Raw genomic sequence first — 20,104 nt, 5'->3', positions numbered from 1 at the left:
TGCCTGGAGGTCCTGGTGCCTTCATTCATTCTCTCCCTCTCTTTCTCTCTCTCTGCTTGCAAATAAAAAATAACAATAAATGAATGGAAAATTATTTCCAAATAGAAAGTTAAAAAAAAAAAAAGACATGAGGATAGAGGGGGTGGCAAAAGAAAACAGCACTCTTCAGGTTAAAGGTCAACCCTCGATTTCAAGGTCAGCTTCAGGCAGGCTGGCCTCTGTGCAGTGGGGGCCGGGGGTGTGACTGCAAGGCTGCGCAAGGCAGCTTCTGGCCCAGCATCCTTTGTGTACAGAGGTGCTCCTCTTTGGTACATTTTGGCCTATCTTCGAAGTCATCAACTGTCTTTTCCAGTTTGGCTACTGATCTCTCAGGAAGCTCACATGGATCTCTGCTCCCTTGAGCTTGTCAGTAAGAATCTTGATCTCTTCCTCATATTTGTCTTCTTCTTCTTTTTTTTTTCGAGGTAGGGTTTCACTCTGGCTCAGGCTGACCTGGAATTAACTCTGTAGTCTCAGGGTGGCCTTGAACTCATGACGATCCTTCTACCTCTGCCTCCTGAGTGCTGGAATTAAAGGCGTGCGCCACCATGCCTGGCTTTTATAACATTTTTAATTTTAATATACTTTATTTATTTGAAAGAGATAGGGAGTGTGTGAGACAGAGAATGGGTGCGTGCACCCCCTTGTGAATCTGGCTTGCATGGGTCCTAGAGAATAGAACCGGGATCCTTTGGCTTTACAGGCAAGTGCCTTAACCGCTACCCCATCTCTTCAGCCCAGAGAGTACTTTTCTTCAGAAGCACTAAGACACTTCTGAAGGTTCTGGTCCATCAGTCTGATCTACTCATCAGCTTGTTCCTCCCTGCGTTCCAAGTCTCCTTCGATGATCACCAACGTACAAGCACCTCTTCATACTTCCTATCTGCCTCTTCTGCAGTGTGTTTGGCTTCTTTGAGCTGGATTTCCTGGAGCTCCATCTTTTCCTCATCTGTCAGGGCGTGGTTTTCAAAGACCTTCATTCCTCTCTCACTCTCATCTGCAGCCTTTTCTGCTTCCTCCAGCTTCTGCAGGGCAGGAAGCCAGGCGCTCCTGAGCACGGTCCAACTCCTCCTCAACCGGTCAGCCTCCGCCTTTCTCCCTCCTCCTGCGGCAGGCACTCGACCCTCCTCGACCCTGTGGGTCTGCTGCTGCAGGACCGGGATCTTAGGCTTCACCGCCTCCGTGTGTGTGTGTGTGTGTGTGTGTGTGTGTGTGTGTGTGTGAGAGAGAGAGAGAGAGAGAGAGAGAGAGAGAAAGAAAGAATTGGCACGCTAGGGCCTCCGCCTCCAGCCACTGTAATCAACTCCAGATGAGTGCGCTTCCTTGCACGCATGTGTTCGACCTTGAATGCTTGCGTCACTGTGTATCTGGTTTATGTGAGACCTAAAGAGTCAAACACGAGTCCTTGGGCTTTTCAGGCAAGCGCTTTAACCACTAAGCCACCTCTCCAGCCCAGGAGCTATTCTTAAAAAGAAAATAGAAGCCAGGCGAGGTGGCGCATGCCTTTAATCCCAGCACTCAAGTGGCAGAGGTAGGAAGATCAGTGTGAGTTCAAGGCCACCCTGAGACTACATAGTGAATTCCAGGTCAGCCTGGGCTAGAGGGAGACCCTACCTCGAAAAACAAAGAAACAAACAACAACGAAAAGGAAGGAAGGAAGGAGACAAAATAGAAATGTACTTCAGGAACATCTTCTGTTTCTCTTCTCTCTGAGAGAACAAAGATGGAAGCCAAAGCACAGAGTAGACGGCTGTTGCCCTGTTGGCCAAAAGACACATCTGTCAGGACTCCAGAGTTGGTAGAACTACATACTAAGTTTTAATCTTCCCTTTCTCCTTTCCTGTTTCCTTTTCCCTCCCTCCTTTGTTTGGTTTCTTTTTTTAAGAATTTCAAATTTTTATTTATTAGAGACACAGAGAGGGGGAGCTGAGAAAGAGAGAATGGGCACACCAGGACCTCCACCCACTGCAAACGAGCTCCAAATGCATGTGCCACCTTGTGCATCTGGCTTAGATGGGACCTGGAGAATCGAACCTGGGTCCTTAGGCTTCAAAGGCATGTGACTTAACTGCTAAGCCAACTCTCCAGCCCCTGTTTGTTTGCTTTTCTAGCTCAGGCTGATCTGGAATTCACTATGTCGTTTCAGAGTGGCCTCGAACTCATGGAGATCCTCCTACCTCTGCCTCCTAAGTGTTAGGATTAAAGGTGTGCACCACCATGCCCAGTCCTTCCTTCTTTCCTTCCCTCCCTCCCTTCCTTCCTTCCTCAGTAGGGCTTAAGATCAAACCTAGCACCTCACACATGCTAGGTAAGCACTGAAGAGTAAGCATCTAGCTACACCTCTAGCCCGGATACTTTGTAAAATGTTTATTTATTTGCAAGGAGAGAGAGTGAGAGGTGGTGTTACATATCTGTGATCTCAGCTGGGCGTGGTGGCACTCCAAAGGCTTAGGCAGAGGATCCTGAGTTGTGAGACCAACTTGGGCTATACAGAAAGTTCTAGGCTAGGCTGGATTAGATAGTGAGATGCTAACAAAACAAGAAGAAAAAAAAAATCACTAAAATAAATAAAGCAGGGAGAGAGATGAGGAAAAGTCTTAGGCAAAGGTGTGATCTATTTCCCTCCCTGGCATTTCTTATTACTTTTTGTTGCCAGGTAGCACTTTGGCCTGGCAATTCCCTGTATGTTGAGGAATGAAAAAGATGAGTGGGAGGAGGTGACAAGGGGTGAAATTCCCCAGCAAGGAAAAGTGTGTTGCCCAAGTGATCGCCTTTAGCAGGGAGTGTGCAGGCATGTATTGATGTGTGGGCGCTGTCCTGCATGTTTCATTTGCATGCTGGTCACTCTGGGAGAAGACATGTTGCCCCTCATAGTTCAGTAAATGCAATACCCTGCGAAGAGGGTTTCCATGTCTCTGGTCTTCCTCTACTCATCTCCCAGATCATTGCTGTGATTTGCTTAATACCTACTTTTTTATTTAAAAAAATTTTGAGCCACAAGAGAGAGAGAGAGAAAGAGAGAGAGAGAGAGAGAGAGAGAGAGAGAGAGAGAGAGAGAGAGAGGAAGAAAGTTGGCATACCAGGGCCTCAGCCACTCAAATTGAACTCCAGATGCTTGTACTGCCAAGTGGGCGTGAGCAACCTTGCTCTTGTCTCACCTTTCTATGTCTGGCTTATGTGGGCTCTGGAGAGACAAACATGGGTCCTTAGGCTTCGCAAGCAAGCGCCTTAACTGCTAAGCCATCTCTCCAACCCTGATACATACTTTAAAAAATATTTTATTTGGGAGAGGGAGAGAAATTTTAAAAGGTAAAAAGAGGCCTGAGGATACAGTTCATGGGCAGAGTGCTCACCTACAATGAGCAAAGCCCCAGGTTCAATCTTTAGCACAACGGTGGCAGTGTTATAGGGCATAACATAGTCCTTGTTCCCAGAGGTCCACCATTTAAACAGAAGGCATGAGTGGTAGGAATGTACCATTCAGTGGAGGAAGCACTCTGAGAGCGAAATAGAAAGGACACAAAGGAGGAAGCTTAGCCTGAAGGCAGCAGAGGAAGAGGGAGCATATCAGGGAAGAAGTGAGTCCTAGTTGACACCTGAAGGATAAGCTCTAGAATGGGACTGATAAAACGAAAGGAGAATGGACTCAGCTGAGGAAACGACATGGATCAAAACCTGGAGGTTGGATACCCCTAGCACGTGATGAAAATCCCTTAATGTAGCTAAGGCAAGCTCTACCCTAGGAAGGATTTGGAGGGGGTTCAGTGACCATCAACCAAGGCTGAGCACCTTGAAAACATTGTTCTCAAACACAAAGAGCTTAGTCAAAAGCACTGAAAAAATATTCCTCTGATCTTGGCATAGCAGCACATGCCTGGAATCCCGGCATTCAGGAGGCAGAGAGAGGTGAATCATGATTTCCAGGCCAGCCTGACCTACACAGAAAGATCATGCCTAAATAGGGCTGGAGAGATGGCTTAGCAGTTAAGGCGTTTGCCTGCAAAGCCAAAGGGGATACCGGTTTGATTCCTCCTAACCAACGTAAGCCAGATGCAAAGGAGCACCTGTGTCTGGAGTTCGTTGGCAGTGGCTGGGGACCACTCTGGCACACTTATTCTCTCACACTCTCTCTCTGCTTCTTACTCTCCCTTAAATACATAAATAATATTTAAAAAAAAGAATGGGAGCCCGGTGTGGTGGTGCATGCCTTTAATCTCAGTACTCAGGAGGCAGAGGTAAGAGGATCACTGTGAGTTTGAGGGCAGCCTGAATAGTGAATTCTCGGTCATCTTTGGATAGAGCAAGACCCTACCTTAAAAACCAAAAATAAATAAGTAAATAAAAGCCCGGCGTGGTGGCACAAGCCTTTAATCCCAGCATTTGGGAGGCAGAGGTAGGAGGATCACAATGAGTTCGAGACTACCTTGAGTCTTCGTACTGAATTCCAGGTTAGCCTGAGCTAGAGTGAGACCCTACCTCAAAACAAACAAACAAAAAGTAAATAAATAAATGTTTAAAGCCGGGCGTGGTGGCACATGCCTTTAATCCCAGCACTCAGGAGGCAGAGGTAGGAGGATTGCTGTGAGTTTGAGGCCACCCTGAGACATAGTGAATTCCAGGTCAGCCTGGGCTAGAGTGAGACCCTACCCCGAAAAAACAAACAAACAAAATTTTTTTAATGGAAAAATATATAAAGGTGTGGTGCTGCAAACCTTCAATCCCAACACTTGGGAAGTAAAGGTAGGAGGATCAGGAGTTCAAAGTCCTCTCCACTAAATCATGAGTTTGAGGCCAGCCTGGGAACATAGATTCTATTTCACACAATCAAATAAACAAACACATAGAAGACTCTGAATTTTATTTATTTATTTGTAAGCTGAGAGATAAAAGAGAGACAGAGAATGATCGTGCCAGGGCCTCTAGCTGCTCCAAACACACTCCAGATCCATGTGTCACCTTGTGCATCTGGCTTTACATGGGTACTGAGGAATCAAACGCAGATGAGCTTTGCAGATAAGCACTTTAACCACTGATCCATCTCTCCAACCTCAAACTGACTTTTATTGTTTATTTATTTATTTATTTTATTTTGCTCTGTTTTTTCAAGTTAGGGTCTCACTGTGGCTCAGGCTGACCTGGAATTCACTATGTAGTCTCAGGGTGGCCTCAAACTCATGGTGATCCTCCTACTTTTGCCTCATGAGTGCTGGGATTAAAGGTGTGTGCCACCACGCCAGGCTTCAAACTGACTTTTAAATTACAATTTACAGAAGGGCCTCCAGCCATTGCAATCAAATTCCATATGCTTGTGCATCTGGCTTTATGTGAGTACTGGGGAATCAAACATGGGTCCTTAGGTTTTGCAGGCAAGCACTTTAACCTCTGAACCATCTCTACAGCCCCTTGTATTGTTGTTGTTATTATTATTATTATCATCATTATTGAGGTAGGGTCTTACTCTAGCCCAGGCTGACCTGGAATTCACTATGTAGTCTCAGGGTAGCTTCAAACTCATGGTAATCCTACCTCTGCCTCCAGAGCGCTGGGATTAAAGGAGTGCACCACCATGCCCAGCCCTTGGATATTTTTATTTCTTCTCCTCCCCTGTATTATTTTGCATAGAGCAGAAAAATGAGGCTCAAAGAAGAATGTTACCCAGAGTTATGGGTTCATTCGTTCTTTGACTTATACACTAACTGATTCAAAAAGCATTCACAGCTATCTGCCTAGGCAGGTTTGAGTTCGGTGCTATGGGTGAAGCCCAGAGGAAGGCAGACACTTCCTAGCCAAAGGAGCCAGGCTTCAAAACATTCAAATTCTGATTCAAGTTCTAACTCCTTCCCAGCACACTCAGCTGCAGGTTTGATATGTCATCTCCAGTGGTTTGGGTGGGTCCCTTCCTGTTCTCCCACCCCCAGAGCAAACCTCTATTTAAGAAGTAGCAAAATTGTTATGCAAATGTGTTGTCAAGACCAGCTACAGAGCCAGAGTCTCTCTGTACGTGCCCCCCCCCCTCCCCGGCACCCCTCTGTCTGCAGACATTGTACACCTACCAAGGTTGTCCCAGATGGATGCCTCTGAGAGTAGCTGGGAGGTTTCTCATTCTGCCTTCACCTCCTGTACTAACCCAGAGCAAATGCTTTTAAAATCTCACGTTTTACTAGACTTCCCTCAAAACACTATCTTATGCAGAGATGGGGTCAAGGGTGTCTCAAAGCCAAAGGGAAAATGGAGGGGGAAGGAGAGAGAGCAGAGGGCGAGCAAGGAAAAGGACACCAAGACCTACTTTGCCTGCTGCGCAACTTTGCCAAGGTCAGAGATGACTGATAAAACCCACCCAACGGATCCCCGGGATGTTGCCTGGGAACGGTCAGTGCATCTCCCCAGAGCCCGGGCAAGGTTATTTCCTGGGGCAACTGTAAGTCCCACAGGATGAAAGCTATGACTGAATGTCTGGGGCAGGGTGGGAGGCCTGACCAGGAGGTGGGGGTGGCGCAGGAGCTAGGGAGGTGGGGGGGGGGGTGGGGCCTCGGCTGATGCTGCGCAGACAAATCTCTTCATTTTTCCAGACTGGAAAAAGCTGTTTGGGCTGTGCACATTTGCAGGGAGTCACGGTATTTACTACGCTTCCGGGCTCAACAGATTTCTTTTTGTCATTCAGTCAAACCCAGCTTGTATTTTTTCCATTGCAAAAGCTGAACAGACTGTGGGGGTTCTTCCCCCATGTTGCGTTCAAAAACACATCGCAAGTGACTCAAAAGTCCCAGCGCACTTGGGCAGCAGGGGTGGGTGGGGTGGCGTGTTGTAGAGACAAAGACCTGTGTTTAAACAAACATTCTCTCCCCCTTGGAGGTGCCCAGTACATAGTGACACTATTTTCCAGGCACACTTTTTTCTTCCCCCTTGAGCAACTGTAATAACAAACTGCTATACTACAATCAATTCCTATACCTGTTTTTGTTTTGTTTTGTTTTCGAGGCAGGGTCTAACTTTATTCCAGGCTGACCTCCTTAATTTTTCTACCTTTGTCTTCTGAGTGCTGGAATTAAATGCTGCAATTCCGACACTTTGCATGTGTCTCTTGGTTAAAAGATGTAGATAGAGTACAAAGATAATTTTTAAAAATGTTAGTAAATAAATGTATAGGTGTTTCCTATGCTAAACAATTTTCAAACACCAGCTGGTGCCCTACCACATTATTCAGTTCTGACAATGAGTACCTGGAGTTGGCAATCCCACAAGTTCAAGACGCAGTACCACACACTGGCCCCACATCAGATGCCCATCACACAATCTGGACCATGTGGTCTCAGGAAATTTTGTCTCAGACCAAGACCACAGCAAGACACTGTCTCAAGAAACAAAGAAAAAGTGGAAGTACCCAAGGGTCCATCAAGGAATCAATGGGCAATCAAAATATGGTATATTGAAAATGGAGCTGGGTGTGCCAGAACATGCTTGTAATCCCAGTGCTTGGAGGATCATTGCAAGTCTGAGGCCAGCCTTGTCTATGTAGCGAATTTCAAGCCATATATATATATATATATATATATATCCATGTGTGTGTGTGTATATATGTATATGTATGTGTGTATATATATATATTTGGGAATTCTATACAGTCCATGTTAACAATGTCAGGCATGGAGGTAGGGAATTACCATGGGATATATTTTATAATCATGGAAAATGTTAATAAAAATTAAAAAAACAAAAACAATGTCAGGCATGGCTTGTTCTCCACCTCCATTTTTTTGTTTTTGTTTTTCGAGGTAGGGTCTTACTCTAGCCCAGGCTGGATTTCATTATGTAATCTCAGGGTGGCCTTGAGCTCATGGTAATCCTCCTACCTCTGCCTCCCAAATGCTGGGATTAACAGCATGCGCCACCTCACCAGGCCCCATCTCCATTTTTTTCCTGGGGGGGCGGGGTTCGAGGTAGGGCTTCACTCCAGCTCAGGGTGACCTGGAATTTACTATGTAGTTTCAGGGTGGCCTCGAACTCATGGAGATCCTCCTATTTCTGCCTCCCGAGTGCTGGGATTAAAGGCGTGCACCACCATGCCTGGCCTACCTCCATTTTTATAGGCACTGACAACAAAAGAAAAATATTTATGGTCAAAGACTACAAAGTTTTAGTTAGACAAGAGAAATAGGTTTCAGTAATATATGATAGAGAATGGTAACTCACTGTATGTTCTAAACTGTAAGAAAAAAATATACTGTCCATAAAATACTTAAATAAATAAATAGAATAATATTCAGCTTTGAAGGCATTAATTTAGGGACTCATCCAAGTTTTTCACACTAGATAGGTTGCTAAATAGACTTATAAAACTCAAGGGAAACACTTTATTTATATCTGCCAATTTATTATAAAGAATTGTGCTGGTTTCAATGTTGAATGTCCCCCGTAGCCTTATGTATTTTGAATACTTGGTCTCTGGTTGGTGGCAATTGGGAAGGTTGTGGAGCCTGTGGGAGGTGGAGCCTTGCTAGAGAAGGTGTGTTGCCAAGGATAGACCTTAGGATTTATGAGTGCAAGAAGGACCTTGAGGTTTATCAGTCCAATCCACTGGTTATTCAAAGCTGGCTCACTCAGTCAATCACATCCCAGTGCTGTGGCAAGATGTGATGCCCCAGCCGCCCACTCTGCCATGCTTCTTCTGTCATGATGAAACTTTCCCTCAAAACCATAACCCACAGCTGGCCTGCCCTCCCCTTGCAAACCTTCTTTTCCTTCATCCCTGGGCCCATTCCGGTGGGGATCCTCCTCAGTGGGGTGGCAGGTATTCCCTTTGGGATTGTAGGTTATGTGTTGTGGGAGCAGCAGTTATTTTCTGGGGGGAGGGAATGCCCCTGGGCATGATGTCTCAACCTGTGGCTCTTACAATCTTTCTGCTCCCTCTTCCCCAAAATTCCCTGAGCCGTGGTGGGTGGGTTTTAAGTCTACTTCAGTGATGAGCTCTTAGGAGCCTCTGGATCTGCGTTGGTAGGAATCACCAGAATTTCTCTTCCCTTCCTGATGGGAGATAGGAGAGTAGGGCTGAAAGTTCCAATTCTCTAGTCACTGGGTCTTTTTAGTGTCCTTGAAAACATCTAAAGGCTAAGCTAAGACTAAGGCTAAAGCTAAGACACCCAAGTGTATTAGCATAAAGTGAGGTGTGATTGAAAGGGGCTCTCTAAGCATAACAAAAGACTATCTATCACTCAGGAAATTCCAAGGCTTGGAGGGCATCTGTGTTAGTAACCACAGTGCCTAACCTAAGTGCAGTTCCAGATGTCACGTTGGGGAGTCATGTGCTGAAACATTTTGTGGTAAGACATGAACTAAATGCCACAAATTCTAAGTGAGCACTTATTGTGTGCAAGGTACAGAAAGGGGGAGGTGTTAAACTGAACACAGTTTACCATACACTCTTTCCCCCAGTATGAACAATTAAACTTAAGGCCTCATGCATGCCAGGGAAATGTTCTATCATTGAGCTATATTCCCAGCTCTGCATTTGCATTAAAAAAATTTATTTATTATTTGAGAGGGAGATAAAGAGGGAGGGAGAGAGAGAGGGAGAGAGAGAATGAATGGGTACACCAGGGCCTTTAGCCAGAATTCCAGACACATCTGCATCTGACTTTACATGGGTACAGGGGAATCGAATCCAGGTCCTTAGGCTTGGCAGGCAAATGCCTTAACTACTGAGCCATGTCTCCAGCCCTGAAATTTGCATTTTTAAGAAAAACAGTGTAGGGCTAGAGAGATGGCTTAGTGGTTAGGCGCTTGCCTGTGAAGCCTAAGGGCCCTGGTTCAAGGCTCGATTCCCCAGGACCCACGTTAGCCAGATGCACAAGGGAGCGCACGTGTCTGGAATTCGTTTGTAGTGGCCGGAAGCCGTGGAGTGCCCGCTCTACCCTCTCTCTCTCTCTGCCTCTTTCTCTCTGTGTCTGTCACTCTCAAATAAATAAATAAAAATTTAAAAAAAAATTTAAAAAAAAAAGAGAAACAGTGTATAAGCACACTGGCATGCATAACCAATCATGGCATGACTGCCACTAAGGATGTGTCAGGTCAGTAAGGAAAGTTTTGGGGAGAGGGGCTTTTCCAGGCCCTCACATAGTATAACAAGGCTTCTGGGTGCAAATTACACAGCCAAACCAAGAGTGTAGGCACCTGATCTTGCACAAACAACCTAGGAATTGTGTTTCCCTTAGAGCTTTAGACTGGGAGCCTCCTCTTCAGAGATGACAATCTCTCCAGGCAAGGACTGGGTAAATGAACAGACCCCCCACCCCCACCCAGAGCAGCAGGTGTGCATCCTCCAAGCACTGTAGTAACACCTCTAATGTCCTCTTCTCTGAGTTGGCACAGCACAAAGTTATCTGGCATTAATTTTAACAGAGACTTCTCAAACATGCTTCTCAGACAGGAACCATGATCAGTTAGTAGATAGGAGGAGGGGAAGAAGTAGGTCAGGGTGATCAAGAGAATACAGGAGTTGGGAAAGACTATATAGTTGGAAATTCTATGTACTTCTGTGTAGTCCACGTTAACAATGTCAGGCGTGGCTTGTTCCCCACCCCCATTTTTTAAATTTTTTTATTTTTATTTATTTATTTGAGAGTGACAGACAGAGAAAGAGAGAGAGGCAGAGAGAGAGAGAATGAGAGAATGGGCGCGCCAGGGCCTCCAGCCACTGCAAACGAACTCCAGATGCATGCGCCCCCTTGTGCATCTGGCTAACGTGGGTCCTGGGGAATCAAGCCTCGAACCAGGGTCCTTAGGCTTCACAGGCAAGTGCTTAACCGCTAAGCCATCTCTCCAGCCCCCACCCCCATTTTTATGGGCACAGACAACAAAAGAAAAATATTTATGATCAAAGACTACAGAGTTTCAAGAGAAACAGGCTTGTCATATATGGTACAGAATGGTAACTCACTGTATGTTCCAAATTGCAATAATATATATATATATATATATATATATATAAAATTTTCAAGGTAGGGTCTCAATCTGGTCCAGGCTGACCTGCAATTAACTATGTAGTCTCAGGGTAGAGTCAAACTCATAGCAATCCTCCTACCTAAAATATGCCCAGCCCATTTTAAACTGTTTTCACCATCTATGCACAGAAAGATAATCATATGAAGTGACAGATTTGTTAGTTGGCCTGATATGATCATTCCATATTGTAAATGTCTATCAAAAGATCACACTGGTGGGGCATGCCTTTAACCCCAGCACTCATAAGGCAGAGATAGGAGGAGGATTGCTGTGAGTTCAAAGCCAGTTTGAGACTTCATAGTATATTCCAAGTTGGCCATGTCCAGCTGTATTGTAGTTTTTTTGTGTTTTGTGTTTTGTGTTTTTTTTTTTTTTTCTTTTTTGAGGTAGGCCCTCCACTCTGGCCCAGGATGACCTGGAATTCACTATGGAGTCTCAGGGTGGCCTTGAACTCACGGCGATCCTCCTACCTTTGCCTCCCGAGTGCTGTGCCACCATGTCCGGCTGCTTTCCTTTGTATTGTTTTTATTAATTTATTTATTAGAGACAGAGGGAAGGAGGAAGAGAGAGACAGAGAGAGAATGGGTCCACCAGGGTCTCCAGCCACTGCAAATAAACTCCAGATGCATGCACCAAGATGTGCATCTTGCTAACATGGGACCTGGAGAATTGAATCTGGATCCTTAGGCTTTGCAGGCAAACACCTTCACTGCTAAGCCATCCCTCTACCCCTGGATTGTAGCTTTTTATACAGGGTCTGAGAATTGAACTCCAGAGTGAGAGGCAAGCACTTTATCCACTGAGCATCTTCAGCCCCTCAAATATCTAAGACCCTATTTTCAACTAGGTGTGGTGGTTCTCCTGTAATCCCAGTACTTGGGAGGTGGGGTCTGGAAGATCAGGTGTTGAAAACCAATTGATGTAGTATTTGGGGGTCCAGGGAGGAATTCTGAGGCCTGTGAATCCCAACTTTTGGCTCTGTATCCGATTTAGCAAAGAATTGTAAAAGAAAACAGACTCTGAGAAGGATAAATTATGAATTATGAAGTTTATTTTAGGGAAAATTAACATCCAAGAGGGAGGGGAAATAGGAAAGATAGGGAAATCTCCAGGGAGTAGCCTATGGAAAGGACACACACACACACACACACACACACACACCCACCATGAAAACACAAGCCTTTCACCTTCACATATAAGAGAGCTAAGGGACTGGATAGTAAAGGACTCAGGGCTTAAAGAGAGATCATTCACACAGCAAAGGGAGAAAGCATCCGAGACCAAATACATGTAGCAAACAAGCAGGAAAATGCCCAGGCAAATAGGAAATCTTCCTTCCTCTGGCACCTTCCCATCCAAGCTGGGAAGGAGGAAGAATTTAGCAAGCAGGAACCAGGAGAGTCACATGCCAGAAGAATGAGCAGCCAAGGCAGAAAGAGAGAGAGACCACACATATGGCAGGCCCGAATATATGGGTCAGACATCAATTAGGATGAGCCTTGCCGTCAGACTCCGGTGCATAAGTGAGAGAGTAAGTGAGAGACTTGATTGGCTCATAGACTCAAGGAGCTTACTCAGAAGGGGCTAAGCAACCCAGGTGTGCTGGACTGAGGAAGAAGCAGGAAGCACTATAGCTGAGGAATTGCTTGCAGCCATCTTGGATGAGACTGGATCAGACGTGGGTTCTAATCCTGCCAGGCCAGGCAAGGTGGCATCCCCTTGTTCTCCTTGGGTCTTGTCCCTGGATGACTGTTTAGAAAGAAACAAAACAAAAACAAAACAACCTTTCTCCTGTTCCCCCTTCACAAGCTGGGCTATATGAGACCCTGTCACAAAAATAAATAAAGAAATAAATAAAAATAAAATAAGGCAGGATACAGGGATGGTGGTTCACCACTCTCTTGAAGCTGAGGTGGGAGGATTGCCATGAGTTTGAGGCCAAACTAAGATACAGAGTAAAGATCATGTTTCAAAAAGAAAAAAGAAAAGAAGTATAAAGCTAGCTGTAGTGGCTCATGACTATAACCTCAGCATTTGGGAGGCAGAGGCAGGAGAATTACTTCAAATTCTAGGCCAGCCTGATCTACATAAAGGAGTTCAAGCCAATCAGGGCTACATAGGGAGACTTTGTCTTTAAAAAAAGGGGGGGGGGGTGCTGCTGGAGAGATGGCTTAGCAGTTAAAGTGCTTGCCTGCAAAGCTAAAGGACCCAGGTTCAGTTCCCCAGGAGCCACGTAAGCCAGATGCACAAGGTGGCACATGCATCTGGAGTTCGTTTGCAGCAGTTGGAGGCCCTGGTGTGCCCATTCTCTCTCCTCTCAAATACATAAATAAAATATTGGAAAAAAAAAAAAAAGAGGGGAGGGTGGGTACCTGTCACAGGTTTCTTTCCCAAAGTAGAAATGCAAGGATGGGAAATGAATTCAGTTGCCATGGCAATAGAAATGGGAGTTGGCTAGGGCTTGCTGGAGCAGTAGCTGGGATGGAACCAGCAGGCTGGGACAGAGGGGTGTCCAGCTGTGGGTAAGAGAACAGGCTTCCCAGGGAGGAGAGGAAGTAGAAAGAGAAGGGCACTATACTGCCTGGGGCCCATGAGTTCTGCAGATACTGAGGCGGCACAGAATGAGGGGCATGTGTCTGTGCATTATGTATCTCTGCAGGCCTGAAAATCAAGAAGCCAATAAACCCAAGACTTAAACAAGAACTGAGAGCTGGTTGTGGTGGCGCACGCCTTCATTCCCAGCACTCGGGAGGCAGAGGTAGGAGGATTGCCGTGACTTTGAAGCCACTTTGAGACTTCCTAGTGAAGTCCAGGTCAGCCTGGGCTAAAGTGAGACCCTACCTCAAAAAAACGAAACAAACAAACAAAAAGAACTGAGAGTGTTTCTAGCCCCAAAGTGTCAAATGATAAGAGGAGCAGCCTTAGAAGATGCCAAGGGGCTGGGGAAATGTCAGGACAGGAACAGGTCCGGCCAGCACACTGTCCTCACCTCTATCCTCAGCACGATGCTTTAGTTGGAACCTGAACACAATTGTGGTGCTCTTTCAGTCTGTCCCTCTGAGCCACTATTGTGTTTCAGGGGGGTGGTCTCCATGTTGCCGGGGCTCAGGGGTCTTCCAGCCCCAGGATTCATAGACTCTGAAAGTTCTAGTGGCATGTGCTTTGGAGAGATGGCTTGGTTACACCTATGGTGATGACAGATCTTAGCTGGGTTCCTCAGTTGGGCCTACTTGAGACAATGTTATACTATCCTATTCCTACCCTGGTATCCTGTACTCTCTCCACCAATCCTAGCAGAGGTGAGTGGCCAGAAGGATCTCTTATTATGAAGGGATTCAAACTTGTGCTCTTTTCAAAAATTTTTTAAAAAATATTTATTTAGTTGAGGGAGATAGATAGAGAGAGAACAAGGACCTCTAGCCACTGCAAACAACCTCCAGACATATGCACCACTTTCTGCATCTGGCTTTACATGGGTACTGGGGAATCGAACCTGGGTCATTTGGCTTTGCTTTAATTGCTAAGCCATCTTTCCAGCCTTCACTTTTTTTTAAGTGATAGAGAGGGTAGCTAGGTGGCTGGTGGTATAATTCAGTGGTAGAACACCAGAATATGTAAAACGATGGGTTCCATTTCTAGCACTGGAAGGGGGTGGGTGGGTGGGAAAAGGAAGGAAAAGGGAAGGGGAAGAGAGTTGGAGGAAGGAAGGGAAGAGAGAAAGATTCCTACATTGTCCAGGCTGTTTTTGAACTCCTAGCCAAAAATGACCATCTCACCTCAGCCTCTTGAATAGCTGGGACTGTGGACAGTCACCACTGCACCCAGGTTTTTAGACCTAGGTTTCTGACATTCTATATCCCTAGCTGTCTGTTTTATGGTAGTTTTCCTGTAGGTATAACATGATGACATCTTGAAGTGAGGAATGTTTTGGCCCAGTAACCAGTGCAACTTTGGAGCAGAACAATGCAGTGAAAGGCACTATGGCTATGGTAACGAAGCTGCTGATATCCCCTAGGAGATAGGTTAGGGGAATTCACAAGACCTTCACCTCGGATTCCAGCTATTCCCTCCCAGCCTCCTCCATCTGCAAGTGATCTTGGGAGAAGCTAGAATATGAAAAGGCAGAAGATTAGCTAGAACAGGGATTGATGATGTAGTTTCCATGAGGTCATTACCCAGGATGGGTGGGGCTTCACCATGATGTAGGTGTCTTTGAGTCACCCACACTCGTTAAGTAACTCCTCACTTGTGTTCTGTGAGTAACACCAATAAACTCATCGCTTTGCCAAGTTGAAGTTTGGTTCAATCATACTGTGGTCTGTTGTCTGAGCCCCATGTGGCGTGAAAGGATGCGTGCTTTGCATCTCCACAGGGAAGAAGTTTCATGTGACACTGTCCTTGGGACATATTGGGAAGGTCAAACAGTTTACATTGACAACCATACTGTTATTTAATTTTGCAGTCCTTCATTTTTGAAATATATTCAGAGTCCCAGAAAGTGAAATGAGGGGCTAGGGAGATGGGTCAGTGGGTAGGACTGTTTGCTTGCAAAGCTTGCCAGCCAAGATTCAAGTCCCCAATTCCCCAGCCACCCCCACAAAGCCAGATGGAGATTTGCTTAGAATGGCAAGAGATTTTGGTGAGTACACACACACACACACACACACACACACACACACACACGGAGGAATAAATTAAAAAAAATGTAATGAGCATTAGGAAGAATAACATACTTAGGAATGAGTATAACCAAGGAGATAAAAATCTTGGATACTAAAAACTATAAACACCTCTGAACGAAGTTAGAGAAGCAGAAATAAATGAAATTATCTCACATTCATGGCTGTGAAGACGTAGTGCTGAGATATCCATAGCACTCAAAGTGATCTACAGGCTGAGGAGTCTCTAGAAAAATGACAAACAGGACTGTGTGTGTTGGTACAGACCTTCTGGTATGCATACCTTTAATCCCAGCACTCAGAGACAGAAGTAGGAGGACCACCGTGAGTTTGAGGCCACCATGAGACTACACAGTAAATTCCAGATAACCTGGGCTAGAGCGAGACCCTACCTTGGAAAAAACAAAAATATATTTTAAAAATAATTTTTAATTATTTATTTGAGAGAAAGACAGAATGAGTGCACCAGGGCCTCTAGCCATTGCAAACGAACTTCAGATGCTCCAGATGTATATACCATGTGTGACCTTGTGCATCTGGCTTACATGGGTACTGGGGAATAGAAACTGGGTCTTTTGGCTATGCAGACAAGTGCCTTAACCATTAAGCCATTTCTTCAGTCCAAACATAATCTATTTTGTTTTGTTTTGCAGTTCTGAGGATCACCCCGCCTTGTACATGTTAGGTGGGTGCTATACCACTGAACTTCACAGCTATTCTTTTTTCTTTTATCAAGGCAGGGTTCCTCTCTAACTCAAGCCAATCTGAAACTTACTCAGTAGCCCCAAGTTGTCCATGAACTTATGGCCATCTTGCTGCCTCAGCTTCCCAAGTGCTGGGACAAAAGTTATGGGCCACTACACCTGGATTTCCTTCTCTTTTTTTAAGGAAGTGTCTCATTCTAGCCCAGGCTGGCTTCAAACTTACAGTGATCCTCCTACCTCTGCCTCCCGAATGCCTGGATTTAAGGCGTACACTACCATGCCTAGTTCCACCCCCCCCCCCAAGGTAGGTTCTCACTCTAGCCCAGGCTGACCTGGAATTCACTATGGAGTCTCAGGGTGACCGTGAACTCACGGTGATCGTCCTATCTCTGCCTCCCAAATGTTGGGATTTAAGGCATACACTACCATGCCTGGCTTTCCACCTCTTTTTAATTTTGACTTTTCTTGCTTCATCTTCACAGATCCTTGTTTCCAGAATGGCCTCAAATTGTCAATCCTTCAGGCTCAGCCTCCTCCTAAAGCTGGGATGGCAGACGTGTGCTGGTCCCAGTGGTGCTTTGCAGAAATAGAAAACTCCTACTAAAATTTACATGGAATCTCAGGGGACCTTAAAGGCCCAAAATAATCTTTTCTTTTCTTTTTTTTTTTTTTTTCAAGATAGGGTCTCACTCTAGCCCAGGCTGACCTGGAATTCACTATGGAGTCTCAGGGTGGCCTCGAACTCATGTGATCCTCTTTCCTCTGTCCCCTGAGTGCTGGGATTAAAGGCGTGCGCCACCACGCCTGGCTCCAAAATAATCTTGAAAAGGAACAGAAGAGTTGGAAGACTCATACATCCTGATTTCAAAATGTCTTACAGAGCTACAAATATCAAAACAGTGTGGTAGGGGTGTGAAGGAAGGCATCCAGAACAGTGGAAGAGAGTAGCAACCCTAGTGGTAAACCCTTGGCACATTTGGTGAAATCATTTCAACAAAGTTGTATCAGTTTCCTTCTCATTGCTAGGATAAAATACCCAGCCAGAAGCAGCTTCTGGAAGGAAAGGGTTTATTCTGGCTTACAGTTTAGAGGGGAAATCTGTCATGTTGGGGAAAACATGGCAAAAGCTGACAGCTTTTTTGTAAAGCCTGACAACCTGAGTTTGATTCAGCAGTACCCACACAAAGTCAAATACATGAAGTGGCACAAGACTAGAGTTTGTCTGCAGTGGCAAGAGGCCCTGGTGCACCCATACTCTTTCTGCCAAATAAATAATTAAAAAAAAAAAAAAAAAAGACAGCATTGGATTATAATGCCTAAGGTCCACACCCAGTGACTCACTTCCTCCAGCAAGGTTCCACCTCCTAAAGAATTCACAAACCTCCAAAGGGCAACACTAATTGGGAATCAAGCATCCAAACACATGAGTCTATGGGGGACATTCCACTTCCAAACGCCACAAGAGTACAAGGTCATTGAATGGCTAAAAGGCAGTCTTTTCAACAAATGGTTCTGGGAAAACTTGATCTCCATGTGCCAAAGAATGAAACTGTACCCTTATCTCATATCAAATAAAAAGCTGAAGTCAAAAAAAGAACAAAGAGAGAAAAAGAGGGAGAGAGAGAAAGAGAACGAGAGAGAGAAAGAAAGAGAGAGAGAGAATGGGCATGCTAGGTCTCCCAGCCATGGCAAACAAACTCCAGATGCATGTGTCACCTCGTACATCTGGTTTATGTGGGTCCTGGGGAATCAAACCTGGGACCTTGGGCTTTGCAGACAAACGCCTTAACCACTAAGCCATTTATTCATCTCTAAAATGTTTCTTTGTGAGGAAAGAGAGCGAGAGAAAGAGAGAATGAGAACGGCACACCAGGGCCTCTTGCCTCTGCAAACGAAATCCAGATGCATGTGCCACTTTGTGCTTCTGACTTTACAAGAATACTGGGGAATTGAACCTGGGCCAACAGGCTTTGCAATAAGTACTTTAGCTGCTGAGCCATCTCCCCAGTCCAGCTTGTTTTATTTTGAGTCAGGGTCTCACTGAAGCCTAGGCTGATCTGGCACTCACTCTATAGCCCAGGCTGGTCTCAAACTCATGGTGATCCTACCTACTTCTAAGTGCTGGAACTAAAAGTGTGTGCACTATCACACCCAGCTGACAACTTGTGTTTATATGCACGTTTCAATAACCAAGTCAGTGATGGGTGGTGATATTGGTTCTGTACTTCGGCTGAGAAAACAGTCTCAGGAGTCAAGATGCTTGCTCAAGCCGGGCGTAGTGGCACAGGCCTTTAATCCCAGCACTCGGGAGGCAGAGGTAGGAGGATTAGCATGAGTTCGAGGTCACCCTGAGACTCCATAGTGAATTCCAGGTCAGCCTGGGCTAGAGTGAGACCCTACCTCGAAAAACAAAACAAAACAACAAAAACCTTGCTCAAGGGCATACTTAGCCAACATTAGGTGGAGCTGGGGTATGAAGCTAGCCCCACATGGGTCTTGAACTTCAATACATTGAAAGAAATCTTTCCAAGGGCAGAGGATGTAGGTCAGCGGTAGCATACTTGCCTAGCATGCATGAAACCCTGGGTTCAGTTCCAGGATCATAATGAGCAAACAAGTCAGGATCCAGACTGGTGGTTTACATTAATGGTTAGCACTTACAGAGTATGCTTTTTGAAGCCCACCATACTCTCTCTCACACATACACAGAGCATTCATATTGGTTGGTAACAAACAACAACCTTGGCTTCAATACTAGCTAATTGTAACAAGTGTACCACGTGTAGAATATCGATAATAGGCTAAGTCATAGGCTATATGAAAACTGTGCGCTGTTGTCTCCATCCTCCTATTAATATTTAAATCATTTAAAAAACAAATAAATTGTGGGAGCTGGAGAGATGGCTTAGCTGTTAAGGCACTTGCCTGTGAAGCCTGAGGACCCAGATGTAAGCCAGATGCCTAAGGTGGCACATGCATCTGGAGTTCATTTTCAGTGACTGGAGGCTCTTGTGTGCCCATTCTCTCTCTACCTGCCAATCTCTCTCTCTCTCTCTCTCTGTAATAAATACATAAATAAATAAAATATTTTTGAAAAAATATGTAGATTCTACTACAAACAAACATGGAAATCCTGGGTCCCACCTCAGAAGCTGGCTCTGAATGTATTGGCATAAGACAGTGGCACTGTAGAAGTCAGTGGCCACCCTGTCTGCTTCCAGCCGGAGAGTGGTCCAGCGGTCTTACAGAGAGGAGCTGCGGTCACACCAAACAAAGTGTGTGCTTCTCCTACATCAGGTGAGTCTCCTCCTCCCCAAGGATGAGATGAGGGGCAGCGCCTCACAGCAGATTGACAGCCTCGCTAAAGTGAAAACTTTTAGAAGTTCCATATGCTACTGATACTCACTCTGGCCCAGGCTGACCTGGACTTCATTATGGAGTCTCAGGGTGGTCTTGAACTCATGGTGATCCTCCTGCCTCTGCCTCCCTAGTACTGGGATTAAAGGTGTGTGCCACCATGCCCGGCTTATTTTTCTTTCAGCTAAGCCAGGTTTCTCTATATGGGTACAGAGAGAGGCTGTGGTTATCGTGTTCATTTTTGCAGTGCTGAGGACTAAAGCCAGTACCTCACGCATGCTAGGTAAGTGTTCTTCCTCTGAGCTGCATCCCTCAGCCACTGCACAG

The 20,104-nt window shown here is 45.4% G+C and overlaps 1 pseudogene; it reads right to left on the bottom strand.

Annotated features, from left to right (window-relative positions):
* Window positions 1-202: 202 nt before the first annotated feature.
* The window catches only part of LOC101604103, a 47,039-nt pseudogene continuing 27,137 nt past the window's right edge, over window positions 203-20,104 (bottom strand).

This window comes from Jaculus jaculus, chromosome 1 (genome assembly GCF_020740685.1).
Source record: "Jaculus jaculus isolate mJacJac1 chromosome 1, mJacJac1.mat.Y.cur, whole genome shotgun sequence".
Taxonomy (NCBI): Eukaryota; Metazoa; Chordata; class Mammalia; order Rodentia; family Dipodidae; genus Jaculus; species Jaculus jaculus.
This window is presented reverse-complemented; position numbering and strand designations above follow the sequence as displayed.